Below are 16,895 nucleotides of genomic sequence, written 5' to 3'. Positions count from 1 at the left end.
GTTTCTTGTTCATCTCAGTTGCCTTTTTCTTCAAAGCCACCTCCTTATGCTAGTTAATAAAGCAAGTCAAACTCACAGTTGAAGGCTATGTATCAATTGGAAATGGGTACAAAGGAACTCTGAGACCAAGAATTGAAATCCTTTTTATAAAATATTTGTTCTTAACAATTTTGTAATACCTATGTACTAATGCACAATCTATGTTGTGTTGTCAACCATCTCAATAAGGACAAATAAAGAAAATTTGTACTTGAAATTAGATGGAGAAAGATGGAGCACATGACTTCTAAAACCAAGGCTCGAGATCTATAGTATAAAAATTTGGATTTTCAAGTTTAAATAACTAAGTTTAAATGCTGGCATTTTTTTCAATCTATAATGTATGTCAAATGCCATGCTATGCAATCAAGGGTTAAAATTGAAAACAACTCAAAATGCATAAATAAACATTCTTGCATTATCACACACAAAATTTAAAAACAAGTTTGATTCTAGAGAAACCCTCAAATAGGAAGAAAACTCTTGAAGAGTAATTACTATTCTTAATACCACTAGATTATGGTCTAACAAGAGTAGAGGTGGAGTCTCGTATACCATAGAGGCATGGCGTTATTGCATAAGAAGTTGTTGCTGCAAAGGTGGAGTCTCTTATACCATGGAGTCCTGCCATGTATTCCTAAGAAGCTGCTGGTGTAACTGATTTCATCATGATAGCCATAAAATATGTTTCTACTTCTTGGGAAGCTCATGACAATGACAAGGATTACCACCACGAAGACCAGTCTAGGGCTAGAAAAGATGAATAGGTATTTTTCACAATCAATGATGTGTATTGTTAAACTTTTGAGCATTGTAAAATTTTATTCATCATAAATGTTTCAGATCATACATCATGATCTAAAATTTAAGTTCTTTGATATTGATATCAATCATGATCTAAAATTGAAGTGTGATGAGAAATTGACTAAAAAAGATTAATGAGAAATTTTCAAGGTTGGCATGTTATTGCAATAGTTTCTTAGGTTTGTCAAGATGGATCAAATTTTGTGTTTGACTAAAAAATGAGTAGGAAGGGTCTCAAAATAGTTAGATATGTTATTGAAACCAAACTCGACCCTTTAGGAGTGATCATGACTTTCCAAGTCATCAAAGTGAAAAAATCACAAAAATTGTCAATTACAACTTTGATAGCAATATTAGAAAGTCACCAAGAAATGGTTGGGGATAGATGAAGAAAGTTGGTACTTGGAAAATAGAGTTATATAAGCTCATTTGAAATCATTTTGAGGGGTTAGAGTTCCCAGTGTATGAAATATTGACTAATAAAGAAAATTGTTACATTAAAAAACTATCACACTGATCTTGCAACTTAGGACTCTATATTCTAATGGATTAAAATGAGTGGTTTGATTACATGGTTTGATGAATCATTCCAAGTAATTTATTAGTGCATTAATTAAGTTCCCATTTTATATTTTGGTAGTTGTAAATAAATTTTTTCTTCTTGGCTAGTTCACTAGCCTAGGTAGAGTAGTTATCATAGAAATTGCTCTAATTTGATTTCTAATTGTTGAAACACAACAACCTTTAGGAATCTATTAGGGAACTATAAATAACTTGGGGTCAATATAAAATGGTCTTCTATTTTTGTAATCAATTCCTAGGTGGATTCAAGCATACTCAACAAGTTGACTTGATGGTTATAGGGTTTGGATAGAGGAGTAGTTTGATTGGTTTGTGCCAATCAAGGATTGGAGTATGTATAGAAATATCTAAAGTTATAGTTTCCAAGCACTAAGAAGGATTTTAATCTTTTTGTGTTCCTTTTGAATCTTTGTAAGGCCCGTCAACAAGTAAAGTCTTAAAACCCTTGTAAGTAGGCTATTTTGTAGGAATGAGTTGTACAGAGGGGTTGAAGAACTAAAACCTTGAAAATATTCAAGAGCTCTAAAACCATAACTTAATTGGTATCTTCTTGATTTTTTTTGAAATATGTTCAAAGTGGAAAATTTGGAGGCCTAATTAGGGAAAAAGGCTACTATCCCTAAAATAAGAGTTTGAGGAGATCAGTAAGAAACCATGAAATTTTGTGAGAAAGAACGCTTTGAACCTAATCAAATAGACTTGTATGGGATCCATCTATCCTACTACAACACTAGTGAAGTCCTTGCTGAGTTGAATGAATCTTGATGCTTTGAGTCTTGCATCTTGTTAAAGTGGAATATTGAAGTAGGAAATTGGTAGAGATATCCTTGGAAAGAATAGGAGGATTAAGTAAAGAATTATCCTAGTGTGGGGTCTTGGAGTAAACCCTAAGAAGACTTACTAGTGAGCCTTATGAGGTCCTAGTAGAGGTTAATTAGTATCTACTTACCATTATGAAAATTTGACAACTATAAACTTCTAATAACACATACATTTTTTTGGCCCTAATTCATAGTTGTCAAATTATTTTTGTAAAAAGAGAAGCAGTCAGTCTGTTCAGCAAGAGAAGAGAGTTAACTAATTTAGTTCATTTCTTTACATTATTTATAAAGACTGTAACTTCTAGATATATATGAGATGGTTAATTTTTTAAGCTTTAATTTTGTTGCTTTATGTGAACTCTACTTTGCAGATTCTCAAATATGATAATAAATGCATTCAAATTTGATATGTGTAACTAGTTTTTCTCCTAAACTATGGAATTTGGTATTATTTTGGTCAGCTACTCTCAGTTTATGTCTCAACTTAAAAACCCTCCTATTTAGGCCCTCATAACTAGGGCTTCCTCAAAGTACGCTTTCCCAACACTTCTAGAATCAAACATGAGTTATTTCATCTTGTACTCACCAAATGCAAACACATTCTAACACAACCTTTCCCTTATCAAGAAAAATACCCAAGTTTGTTACCTTAGCCTCTATAGGAATGCATCTCCAACATGTAATCTTTCCTCCAAACTTGGTCATCGCCAACTCCAACTTCATCCCTAAATTCTTGTCAATATTTTAGGTTATAATATAATGTTAGAGACTCATTCCTCAAGAAACAATGACAACATAAAGAAGAATGAGCCCTAAACCCTCATTTTGACTACCAAATTAATATAGAATAATCATCTACAACACTATGTATGAACAATCAAAATAAAAGAACCAAAACCATATGTTTATGCTTCCAAAATCGATTCAAATGATTGTTTAAAGAAGAAGGTATCATCATAGAAGTCTTCCCCCAATCAAAGATGAAAAGAACAATGTAAATAGTCAAATTATTTTTCAAATTTCATTGCTTAGCAAACTACCCATTCCCATCCTTGCAAAATAGATTTTTTTTTGCTATTTTTCAACTCACCTATTTACATTCGGGTGAAATAATGGAAGAAAGTTTTCATTATTTCACAGAAAGATAAATAGGTGAGTTGCAAAATAGTGAAACTTTTGATATTTTGTAGGGATGAGAATGGATAGTTTCCAAGATAGTGAAGGCCATTTGAATATACCTAATTGGTTTTTTAAAGATATTTAAACATATATATAGTTCTTGTCAGAAATGTGATGTATTGTTTGTCGCACTTCCAATGAACACTCATTAAAGCATCCAACAAGGATGCTAGAGTGGCAACAATCTCTTTCATCATAGGTTAGCATCCTTGTCTAATGCTTTGATAAATACCTTTGTCATAATTGCAACACATGTTTAAACTCATTGTCACTTTTAGCATCAAGTGATTCTGACATGGCTTTAATCAAAATTGTAATGTCTAGCTCTTTGTCAAAAATATAATGAAAAAATTGTGACAAGCAACATTGCCACTATTCGTCAAGCCTATAATGAAGGTTTGTCACAATTTTGATGACAAACTATCAGAAATAGACCTCAAACCTACTAGTACCACTTTAGAACATGACCAGCTCACACTTAATACAATTTATAAGATACTCTAGAAGGTCACAAATGGTCCCTATAATGTCCAAACATGACATATTTTTCCACTAGAAGATAGGAAAACAATGTGACAGATTTAAAATACCAACTAAAAAAGTATCTAACATGCTCTAAATTCATTTTAACCCCAAATTAAGGCTCCTACATGCATTTACCTTGACCAACCAAAAGAAACTTGATCAAATAGCAACAATTGTGTTGGACTCCAATGCCCAAGAACAAAAATCTATCCATCTACTATGTATAAAGGTCAAATATAAAAGATTACAATGGCTAGCATAGGAATCAAATGTCTTTGAATTATAAACTTTCATCAATCATAAGAAAGCATGAAGCAAAAGTGAAAGAAGAAAAAAATGTGCATGCTCAATATACTATCCATTGAACCCAAGAAATAGTTGACACACCACCCAACCACATTGAACCAAACAATCCACTCCCTCCATGCTAGGAGATACTCATAAAGTATTGTTAAGAAATGCTGCTCTTGAGGACTAATATGTTGTAATTGATGGAAACTATATGTATTCCATATGTTATCTATATATATCTTGATTATACCGAAGAATTGAATAAAAAAATGGCTAAGTATGTCAAAGACAAAGCTATTGACTATGTTAAGGAAATATTTTAGTTTGGACACCTAGTATTGAATCTTATGGTGTGAACATAGGTGGACCATGACAGAGTATAATCTATCTTATTCCAACATCATATCACTCAATGCTTTCATTCAAGAAAGTTACGAGGTTCATGTTCTATTTTTCTAAGGGATTTGGTTAATTCATCACACACTACTTAATATGTTCTTAAGGCCAACCTAGTGGTTATCTTAATTTTTATTATTAGTATATAAGATCAAGTTGTTTAGGTGTTTTGAAAAATGACCAATGTTATGATTGCTATGTATCTGCAAGTTATGTGGTTAGAGGTTCAATTGACTAAAAAGGAGGGATAAGGTTTGAAATGCGAGAAATCAATTTGAGCACCCAATTGGAAATACTAGTACATTCATAGATGTAGCACTCTAGTTCATCACTTGTGGTTTGTAGTCCATATATTTTATAAAGGCAGTAAGTCTCCCTTTTATATTTGAGTAGTGAGATTTAGGTGGTGTGCTTGAATGCATGGCATTACCCCTTTTGTACTTAAATCTTTAACAAGGTTAGTACTTTTGAGAGTATTCATTTGCAGATTCCATCCCCATCATGGTTTTTCCCCTAATAGGGTTTCCATGATAAAAATCATTGTTCTATAGTATTGTGGATTCTTGAATTTTGTTTCAATACTTTACTTTTCATTTATTTGAGCACTAATTCACTCCTCCCCCCTCAATTTTCCTCAATATCAACACAAAGGTCATAGACCTACATGCACACAAAAATGATGAGAGATATAATACTCATTCAAAAATGTAGAATAAAAAACAATAGAACATGGAAATACATGACATCTAATTACAATATATCACACAACATACAAGGCCTACGATACTTGGAAATCACATAAACATTATTATCCCAACACCAAAAAAGAAGGCATGAACATCTTCTAGGTGCTACTCAATGACAAGCCTAGATGTTGAATAATTGGAGAGGGTAATTTTATTGTACATGTACATCCTTGGGTTATAGGATCACAACATATCATGATAGACAAAATATTGAAATCACAAAGGAATTTGGATTGCATAGACCACAATCACTAGTATCACATAACTAAACATTCTTAAGTAGTAATCCTAGACTATTTTAAAAAATTTACATGTAATAGTGAAATAACCATTACAAAGCTCATAACAAATTAGAATATTACAACATTCATCAAGTACTTATTACATTTAGATGAATGTGTGGCAAGAGGAAACCCTAAGCTAGAGTTCTCCAAATATTCAAAAATAAAACCATGTACTCATTTACCTAGAGGTGCCATTTGCTATATGATGATATATTGTATTTAAAAAATATGTTGTTCTAATAGCAACTAGATTTGCAAGAGTTGAAACCCATGAAGCATCTTGGCATTTAGAATGATAGAATGAAAATAGCATGCCCTTAACTAGAAAGAAATTGGCATTATACATACATACATACATACATACATACATACATACATACATACATACATACATACATACATACATACATATATATATATACATATATACATATATATATATATACATATATACATATACATATATATACATATATACATATACATATATATGTATATATACATATATACATATACATATATATGTATATACATATGTGTATATATATATATACATATATATATATACATATATATATATACATATATACATATACATATATATACATATATATATACATATATATATATGTATGTATATATATATATACACATATATATATGTATATATGTATATATATGTATATGTATATATGTATATATATATATGTATATATCTATATATATATGTATATCTATATATATATATACATACATATATATATATATATATATATATATATATATATATATATATATATATAATGCTTTTTTTGTTGCCCCATCACTTCAAGAATCCAAGAACTATAATTTATGAATGTGACATGTAAGGTGAGCTTAGATGCCATGAAATACTAAAGTCATAACTTTGAGGTGACTGAGATTTTCTAACTTAAGATTGTAACCATCTCATCAATAATGGCATAGTATTATCTTCTATTATTCAAATATTCTAATCTATCCATCAATAACTCACCCTTGCAAAATAAGGGTTTAAATGAGGGTCGTAAAAATTCAGAAAAAACTCTTTATCAAATCTTCAAATGAGGGTTTAAATTTTTCTTAAATAAAAGTAATTTTGTTTTGTTTAGGTCCAAATTTCATTTGTACATTAGCAAGTATCAAATTAGGGCTTCCCTAATGATTGAATACCTTTAATAGTGGGAGTTCTGCAACTAGTTCTGATGCAAAGCTAGGCAAGTTTGTGTCATAGATGCAATGAAATGCTACAATGTATGCTCAAATGACAGCCGATAGTTCAAGTTTTAGGCTACAGTAGATGCTCACAAGGTTTCCAAATGATCCAATGAAATACTCAAAGGATGCAATAGATGCAATGAAATGCTAGAAATCCTCAAATGAAATCCATGAATAATGCAGTAGACACAAAGAAATGCTAGAAAATCTCAAATCAAATGCCCAAGTGAAATGCTCAACTAACATTTCCCACTTGTTTTAAATCTTTATGTTCTTGCGTTGGTCACAATTGAGACCAACATAGGCATGTATTAAAGAAAAAAAAAATTCCTTTATGATGACGACCAACCAAGCAATTTATATTTGATAATCAAAATTTAAGGTCAAAATTTAGGGTTAAATGTACTAGTGTACTCTGATTTGTCCCTACCTTTGGTAGTCCATGAGCTTGAGGTTGCTTGGAAATCTAGCTAATACTAGTTGGTAGGCATGATATAATGACCTATAATAGGCCGCCTCTCACACTACTTGTGTCTCTGCTCTGTGGGCAGCCATCACCTCCTGCATGACTGTCATACCTACCCCAGGCTACACTACCTACCCAGCTATATCCTGCTATTAGTGGTACTCATCTAGTTGTACCTAATGGGTGTCTCACTATGCTTGTAGTGTCACTACCTCTTGCTTGAGGGCCTCTATCTCTATGTGATCCTCAACATCCTTTTCCACCTAAAAATCAACAAACATGTCAGCATTAACCCATGCCTATAGGGCTGCCAAAGCCTCCTACACACTATTTACCCTAGCCCTCTATGCTTGCACCTCTACCTATAGTGTTGCTAAGGCCTACAATGCATTGTCTACTCATGCCTACTCAACCTGTACCACACCTTGGAGTTAGGAAACCTCCATATGGAGACTATCCAGCTCCACCCTTATCATATTTGCATCCTTTAGCACTGGTGGCCCCTATACCTATGACCTTGGTGGTACCTATACCTATGGCCCTAGCAACATCTATACCTATGGCCCTTGTGGTGGCCCCTATACTAGTGCCCTCATTGCTTGGGTTCTGCATCCTCAAGGTCCCTCCTACACCACCTGTACTGGTAATGACATCATCATTTCCTACCCCCATCTCCTGCATCATCACCCTCTCCTTGTGCCTACTTGGTTAGCAGTGATGCTCTAGGCACTATCAAACAAATTGGTTGGTGTGTTGTCCACCACTAAGCATAAGATGGTGTAATACTTGCATCACCAATATCCTGCTCGTGAACCCAGGGCACTGGCTGCATGGATCACTAAGAAATCTATGCCAATTGTAGGTTGGTCCCATGACCCCATAACTTGTCATACTCTCATGATACCACCAAATATAAGAATCTATCAGGTATTATATCTTGCACCTTACCAAACTACCTCCACACCCTAGAGGGCATATATCTCATAATGACCTACATCAAGCGACTAATGAGCCAGTAGTTTGTTTGCATATAAGGGAGATACCTCTGGTCCTCTGAGTCATCCTCTCCTCCTTCTAAGCCTACCCACTACTTAATCCAACTTAATTGCCCTAAACACCTTGCTAAACCCCCTTTTAATCCTAAGCGTGTGCTCACACATGTGTGAGGAACCCTCACACTTTCTACACCCCTCATGCCTTCCACATCTCTTACACCTTTGTCCCCCACTCCTTTATTCAAGTTTTCTCACACATGTGTGAGAAAAATTTGAATGTTGACCACTTGCATGGCTTGCTTACATGTCTCCCTTGTGGCACCTATGTGGATGCCACATAGATTCCACCTAATCAGGGTCTCTCTCAAGCTTATAAATAGAGCCCTTGTCTTGAGCATTCTTCATCTCTCATATGCATTGTTATCATGCTAGTTTGTTGCTAGAGCTCTTAGTGATTTTCATAGTTGCCTTGTTACTAACATTTGGTAGTTTATAGCTTTCATTTCATCTTGCATTGCTAGATTAGTTTGTTTTATTGCATGCCACATCCATATCCTTTGAATGCTCTCAAACATGGTTGCTTCCATAGCCATTGTTTGAAGTGTTCTCCACTCATTTAGCATAGTTTCATTCTCATTGTTTGCATTTCCTATCAAGAGATTCACCACAGTTGTGTTTTGGGAGAGCATACCAATATCCCTCCAATAAAAAACACACCAATATGGCATCTCATGGGTTCCTTTTTTGAGTTGTTTGAGGTTGCATGGGGACATGGTCTTTTGGTTTCTTTGAGTTGCAAAACTCAAGCAAGTGTTAGTTATGCTTCATTTTACTTTAAGTCATTGATATTATCTATTGTAGCTAAAGTTTGCTTGTTTTCTCTTGCTTCCAATAAGTAAGTTTTCTTGCATACAACAATATATCAAATTTTTACTTAATTCCATGCCTCATACCTATGTGTCTTCTATTTTCCTTTTTAGGTGTTAAATAAGGCTCGTGATGATGTAGGAAGCAGTGCACAATTTTTTATTATCTAAGAGTAACAATTTGAAGGCTATGGTTACTGCTAGGTCTAAAGGAAGTTTCATTAACATATCTCAAATGATAGCTTGTGTGGGACAAGAAAATGTAGAAGGGAAGCAAATTCCTTATGGATTTGATGGTATAACTCTACCACATTTTATTAAGGATGATAAAGGCCCTGAAAATTAAGGATTTGTGGACAATTCCTATCTGCATGGTTTGACTCCCCAGGAGTTATTTCTCCATGCAATTGGAGGACATAAATATTTGATAGACACTGTAGAGAAAAAATTAGAAATAGGGTATATAGAATGTTGTCTTGTGAAAGTTATGGAAGACGTAATTGTTAAATATGATGGGATTGTTAGGAATTCACTTAATGATGTCATCCAGTTCTTTTATGGCAAGGCTAGTATAGATGGTTGATAAGAAGCTAAGCATGGAAAACATTGCAAAAAAAATAAAACTCAAGTTTGATGATGATTTGACATGCATTTGTAATGATGATAATGCATAAAAACTTATTCTATGTATACATCCTAAAGGTGAAGTACAAGATCAAAATTTTGAAGCTGATGTTCTCCTAAACAGGATTGAGAGTAATATGCTCACAAAATGGCTCTCTGAGGCATTCCAAATATTAATAAAGTGCTTATAGAATCTAGAAAAATTAACAATTTTTATGAGAATGAAGGATTTAAGCCTAAGATAGAATGGATGTTGGATACAAAAGGGGTGAACATATTAAATTTTACATGAATACATGATTGTGAACTACAATCCTATCATTTTGCAACATGACAATGATTATGACATTTTGAAAAGATCTATTAGATGTTTTTTAATCTAGTTACTAGATAGAATAAATCCAAATCTTTAATTTGATGTTATACTGGTTGGCTTGTCTTGTTTCCATATGTTATATAATTCTATTAATTTTTAGAAGGGTTTCAATCTTTAATTCCAAGGATACATCATCTTCACTGAAGTGATTCATTAATATATTATCTTAATGCCTCCCATATTTCAAATATGAGGGTGAAAGTGGTGGAGTAGCACTCATAGCTATGTCTTCTACTACACATAACAATTTGCCAGTTGTGGTTGATGCAACATTGCACCAAATTCACCACTTTTACTTTCTTCTATGATAAAATCAACACATATGGCTTCAATGTGCTACATTCTATTTACCTCTAATTCTACAAGACATTAGAGCATTTGAATGCATGTTTGTAATAGTAGGCTCCTATGGATACATTGCACCAAGTAACTTTTTTGAAGTGTTTCACATGAAAATTCATCACATATTCTTTTCAAATGTGGTTTTCTATCTTTCATGATCTTTAAAACTTGTAGGATTTATGAAAAAGGTGTTGGAAATATAAGAGGAGTAACTGAGAGGGGAGGGGTGAATTAGTTATTAAAAAAATAAATCCTAGATCCCTTATATGTCAATACAAAATAATTCTATTGATGCTTGGAAAACAAAGAAATGTTGTAACTTGGTAAATACTGAATATGCTCGATAAACACTTAACATGAAAATATTTAAATGTTATCTATGATTATCATTAATTTAATTTAGTTACAAATGCATAAAATAAATAGTATGAACACATTTGACACCAAAATTTAACATGGAAATCCAATTTGGGAAAACCACCAATTGCAACTAGTTACTATTTTCACTCTTCTAAAGTGAGCCCTATTAGGAGCCAACCTTGTTAAAGGTTACAAAACACACTATTAGGTGTGACCCTATTAGAGGATTTAATCACCCTATTAGGAGTGGCCTTGTTAGAGGTCTTTAGACAATTCAATAGAACTGCTACCTTGTTAGAGGATTTACAAATAGCAATTAAGAAAACTCTGTCAAGAGATTTAGACCACTACTACAATGGTTAGAGAGTAACAATGACATGGCCTGATTTGGATGCAACTAAATTGCTAATTATAGATCTCGATTTTGGCTTATACTTGATCCTTCTTGATCGAATACATCTTTTCTACTCCATAAGGATATTCTTCTTATCCTTCTGATTCGCTTCTTCTTAGCTTCATCAAACCTTCAATATATTTTCTTCCATACTTCTAATCCTCAACTTGACCTTATACTTAATTGTCGAGTCAACTCAAGTAAAACTTAGAATAATTAATATTCATCTTCTTAGTTAGCTAGAACCAACAAATAAATCAATTGAACTCAATATGCCAGAACAAGAAAATTCTTCATTAGCTGACCCTACTTGGTAGGCACTAACTTAGAAATGATTTTCCCGTGTTAACCAAGTGAACTTAGTTAACACTACATATTCACAAAGTTCCTTTGGTAATGGAGTGATCTCATTTAACACTAATTCCATCCAACATTTCCTTCATTAATAGATTGAGCTTTGTTAATACTAGTTCTATCCAACATTTCCTTCATTAACTAAGTGAGCTTGATTAATACTCATCTTTTGCAAAATTCCCTCTTGCACCCAAGTGAACTCGATAGTTACTACCTTCTGAACTAAGAAAACTCAGGAATGCTTGGTAGAGATAGAAAATTGTCTTCACTACTTGAGTGAGCTCACCATGCACTAATTGATTATGATATGATATTTGTGTAACATCAAAGACAATACATAATTAATCAATTGTTTCAACAATGTCCTTTTTTGGCATTGATGGCAACACAAAAGTCTTAACACAATAAAATTTTGGAGCAAGAATAAAGTAAGGAACATATACTTAGTTTTATTCTAATTCTCATCCATGAGAACTCCCTCTATTAGAAAAATTCTATCTTTAGTCAAGTTCATTCACCCTCATTGATAATTCTTTTCTTCTAATCTCCCTTTTTGACATCTCTTCATTATGATAGTAAAGTTCTCCCTCTTTTCAATACCAACAAAATTTCTATGAGATATGATAGTAAAATTCTCCCTCTTTGACAACACATGCCAAAGACAATACTCAGTGAATATCAATGTACCTCAAGTATTGATTCATTTGAATTAAGCCTTTGTCAATTTTTCATCAACTAATTGATCTTCAACATGCTTTGGTTGATGCATGACTAAACTTCATTTAGTGAGATTTATATGGGGGAATGACCCCTAGCTTACCTCTTAGATAAAAAAATGCATCCTTAGGTAATGGCTTGGTGAATATATCTACAATTTATTATTTTGTATTTACATATTTCAATTTGAATTCTTTATCTTGCACCAACTCTCTTAAGAATTGATATTTTATAGCAATGTGCTTTGTTTTGGTATGCATCACTGAATTTTTTGATATATCTATTAATTGCACTGGTGTTATCACAATATATGACTACTATATCCTTGATTTCTATCTTCATACCTACCATCAATTGTTTGAACCAAATAGTGTTAGAATAATTAATTGTTGTTGCCACATATTCTGCCTCTGCTATGGACTGAGAGATACAATTATGTTTCTTGCTTGTCTAAGACACTAGTCTTTTACCAAAAAAGAATGTTCCACCACTAGTGATCTTTCTATCATTAATAATTCCTACCTAAATAATATTAGTAAATACTTTTAAGTCCAAATTGCCTCCTATTTTGTACCATAAACCATAGTTTTCAATACCTTTTAGTATCTCATGATTCTCTTGATTACTATCATGTGATTTTATGAGAATATTGCTACCATACCAACTGATAATGCAATATTAGGCCTTGTATGCACCACATACTATAATTTTCCAATCATTGATCTATATGTGGTCTAATCTACCTCTTGGAATTCATCATTCTTGGAAAGCTTATGTCCAATAGACATAGGAGTTCCAATTGGTCTTGAATCCTCCATTCCAAATTTCTCTAGTATTTCCTTGATGTACTTAGATTGAGTAATGAAGATACAATTTTTGTTCTACTAAATCTACAATCTAACAAAGAATTTTATCTCAACAAACATAGACATCTAAAATTCTTTACTCATTTCTTCTGAAAATGCCTTGCACAAGTCATCATTTCCATGAATAAAGTATCATCAACAAATATTTTTGCCAACACAATCTTCTTTTCTAGTCCTTCTTTGATATATAGGCTACTATTACCATTTTTTCTTTGAAAACCAATATATAGCAAGTAGTTATGTAGTCTTTCATACCAAGCTCTGGAAGATTTCTTGAGACCACATAATGCCTTGTGTAATTTGTAGACCATTTCCTCTTTGCTAGGATCTACAAAACCTTTTGGTTATTCAATGTAGGCTTTGTCATAAATAATTCCATTCAAGAATGCATATTTTACATCCATTGATAAACTTTAAATCTTTTGCATGCTACATATGCTAGTAATGTTCTAACACCTAATCTTGCAATAGGAGCAAAATTTTCACCACAATCAATATCTTCTTCTTGAGAATAGCCTTTACATAGTAATCTTTCTTTGTTTCTAGAAAATTTTCTATCTTCATTCAATTTATTTTTGAACACCCACTTTGTGCCAATTACATTTTTATCCTTAGGTCTAGGAACAAGAGTCTGAGTTTTGTTCTTCTCTATCTATTCTATTTCTTCATTCATTTCTTTAACTCAACTTTCATTATCTAATGCATCTTTAACATTTCTAAGTTCAAACTCAACAAGTAAACATGTACATTTCAATTTACTTCTTGTCATTATTCCACTTGATCTTTCTCCAATGATCTGATCAGGTGCATAATGCCTTCTGACATATTTTGCTAACACTAGTTCTTTGGATTTGGAATGAGTTTCATTGATTTCATCATGAACTTTAGTATCAAGCTTAGGTCCCAGTATGTATGACTCGAGTACATCAGACTTGGTTTGCTCTAGCTCGGTAGCCTCTAATTGTGACTTAGGTCCTTCTGACTATGACTCAGGTTACATTGTCTACAACTTAGTAGTTGTTGGAGATTTTGGGGACTCGAGAGGTGAAGCCTCTTTTCTCTCAGATAGATTTAGTAATATTCTATAATTCAATGGCTCTTTATTTCTTTCTTCTTTACTCTTTTCTACAAACTCATCAATTCTTACATGTGCACTTTCTATGATTTTATGAATAGACAAATTCAAACATCTGTATGCTTTGCTTCTACAGGAGTATCCTAGAAATATGCCTTCATCACCTTTGACATCAAATTTCCCTTTACTAGATTCTTTCAAGATATAACATTTTCTACCAAATACTTTAAAGTAACTTACATTAGGTTTGTAGCCATTCCATAGTTCATAAGGAGTTTGATTTGAATCTTTCGTCAGCTATACTCTATTTAAGGTATGAACTACAATGCTGATAGCTTCCTTCCAGTATTTGATTGTAAGATTATTTTCTATTATTAAAGTTCTTTCACAATCCATGATGGATATGTTCCTTCTTTTAGCTATATCATTTTGTTAAGGTGTACCAAGGGCTGATACTTATCTTTTAATTCCTTTTTCAATTTAGAATTCATTGACTTCATTGGAGATGAATTCACCCCATCTATCTAATATCAAACATTTCAATATTTTTCTAGTTTCTTTTCTACTCTTTCCAACTACCACTTGAATTTTTGAAAAGCTTTTGATTTTTCTTTTAGATGCATTACAATCATCATTCTAGAATAATCATCAACAAAAAGAATATATATATATATATATATTTTCTCTATTGTAACTCTCTATTCCAATAGGTCCACATAAGTCCTTATGTTCAAGCTCCAAGACTTCTTTAGAATGATAGTTCTTGCTTTCGAAACTAGTCTTTCCCATTTTACCAATTTGGCAATTTTTGCATAGACTCATATCAGGTTTCCTCAAACTAGGAATACCTCTTACTCTTCTATGTTTTCTTATCTTAACCAAATTATCAAAGTTTACATGACATAATCTTTTGTGCCACAACCAACTTTCTTCTACTTGAGCAATAAAATATGAAATTTCACTAAGGTCAAGATAGAATAGGTTACCTTTTGTTTGTTTTTCTGATCAAACCATATTTCCTTTTCCATCCATTAGTTTGGCCTTCCCATACATGAATTCTACCTTCAATCCAATGTTATTCAATTGTGCCACACTTAGTAGATTATGCTTTAGTCCTTTAACCCAATAAGCATTACCACATACAAGTTCATTGTTTCCAAAACTGACACTGCCACAATCATAGTCTTCCATGTGTTCAAATTTTTTTTGTCTCTAGTCATATGATGTGAGTAGCCACTATTAGTAAACCATGTATCATTTTTTCTAACATGAGAGGTAAGTGCCATCTTATTGTTGGCATTCCAATCATGTTTTTTATTAGTGACATACACTTATTTAGATTGTGAGTTCATACTGAGCATATTATATAGTTAACAATATTAACCAAGCATTTCAGTTGTTACCGAGTCCTATAGTTACTACTGAGTCCTATGGAAAAATTTTAGTTTGAACTAAGCAGTTACTATAGAGTTGATGAACAGTAGTGTAAACTGAGCGTCTTAGTTTATGCTAAGTTTACTAGTGTAAACTGAGTTGTGCAATGTTTACCAAGTTCATAGTCGATGTGATATAAATCTAGTGTTAACCAAGCTACTTAGTGTTAATCAAGAGACTTAGTTTATATTGAGATCAAAGTGATAGCATTAACTGAGCTATGTAGTATGAATCAAGTGATTAGTTTATATGTCAAGTTTCATAGTTTTCACTAAGTCACCAGTGCATACCAAGTTCAAGACTTCTTGAAAGTGATTAGTATGGATTGAGATTCTATGTCTATTGAGTGCATGATGATGTTGAGCATTGCTAGTGGTTGCTGAGTATTAGAACCTCACCAAGTCATTCTTTAGAGCCCAAGTTTCTACACTTTGGTTGAATTTGTTATATTTGTGTAAACTTGTATTGTGGCTAACTTTGTAATTATGTAATTGGATTGATATATATATATATGTAATGCATTGTATCACATCCAAATAAAATGAAAGGACGTAATGTAATTATCAAAAAAGAGAAGAAGAGTGAATTACAAAGGCTACAATAGTATAAGGAGCAAAAAAGATTCATCTATTACAACAAGGTGTTTTGTACACTTAGAGGAATCTCATTCAGCAAACCAACTTGCAGATCAGAGATCAACTATTGTCTCATCCTATCAAGTGGATTGGTCAAATATTTTAACAAGGTAGACCTAATAGTCTTATGTAAATATCTTTATTGAGTGCATACTTCATTATATATTTGTAGATCCTTTCACAAGGTGGATCTAGCAGTCCTTATTCCTCCTAACAAGGTAGATCATTAGAAGTTATCATTGTAATCCTTAATAGGTAAACTTTATACTATAGTACTAAAGCTTGTGAGTATCATCCCCGCCCTAGTTTTACTTTCTATTTAGAAGGTTTCTGGGTCACCAAATCTTGTGTTAAAGTGTTGTGTATGATTTCATGTTTTTTAGTTTCTCATGCATGAAGTTAGATCATAATTCATATAAAGGATTAATTACAAATTGAGATAAAAGTTTTAGAAGTTATTGATTTACCCCTCCCCTCTTAGTAACTTA

This window comes from Cupressus sempervirens, chromosome 8 (assembly GCF_028749045.1).
Source record: "Cupressus sempervirens isolate cs-2001-9-10 chromosome 8, ASM2874904v1, whole genome shotgun sequence".
NCBI classification, from domain to species: domain Eukaryota; kingdom Viridiplantae; phylum Streptophyta; class Pinopsida; order Cupressales; family Cupressaceae; genus Cupressus; species Cupressus sempervirens.
Note: the sequence above shows the minus strand (reverse complement) of the source record.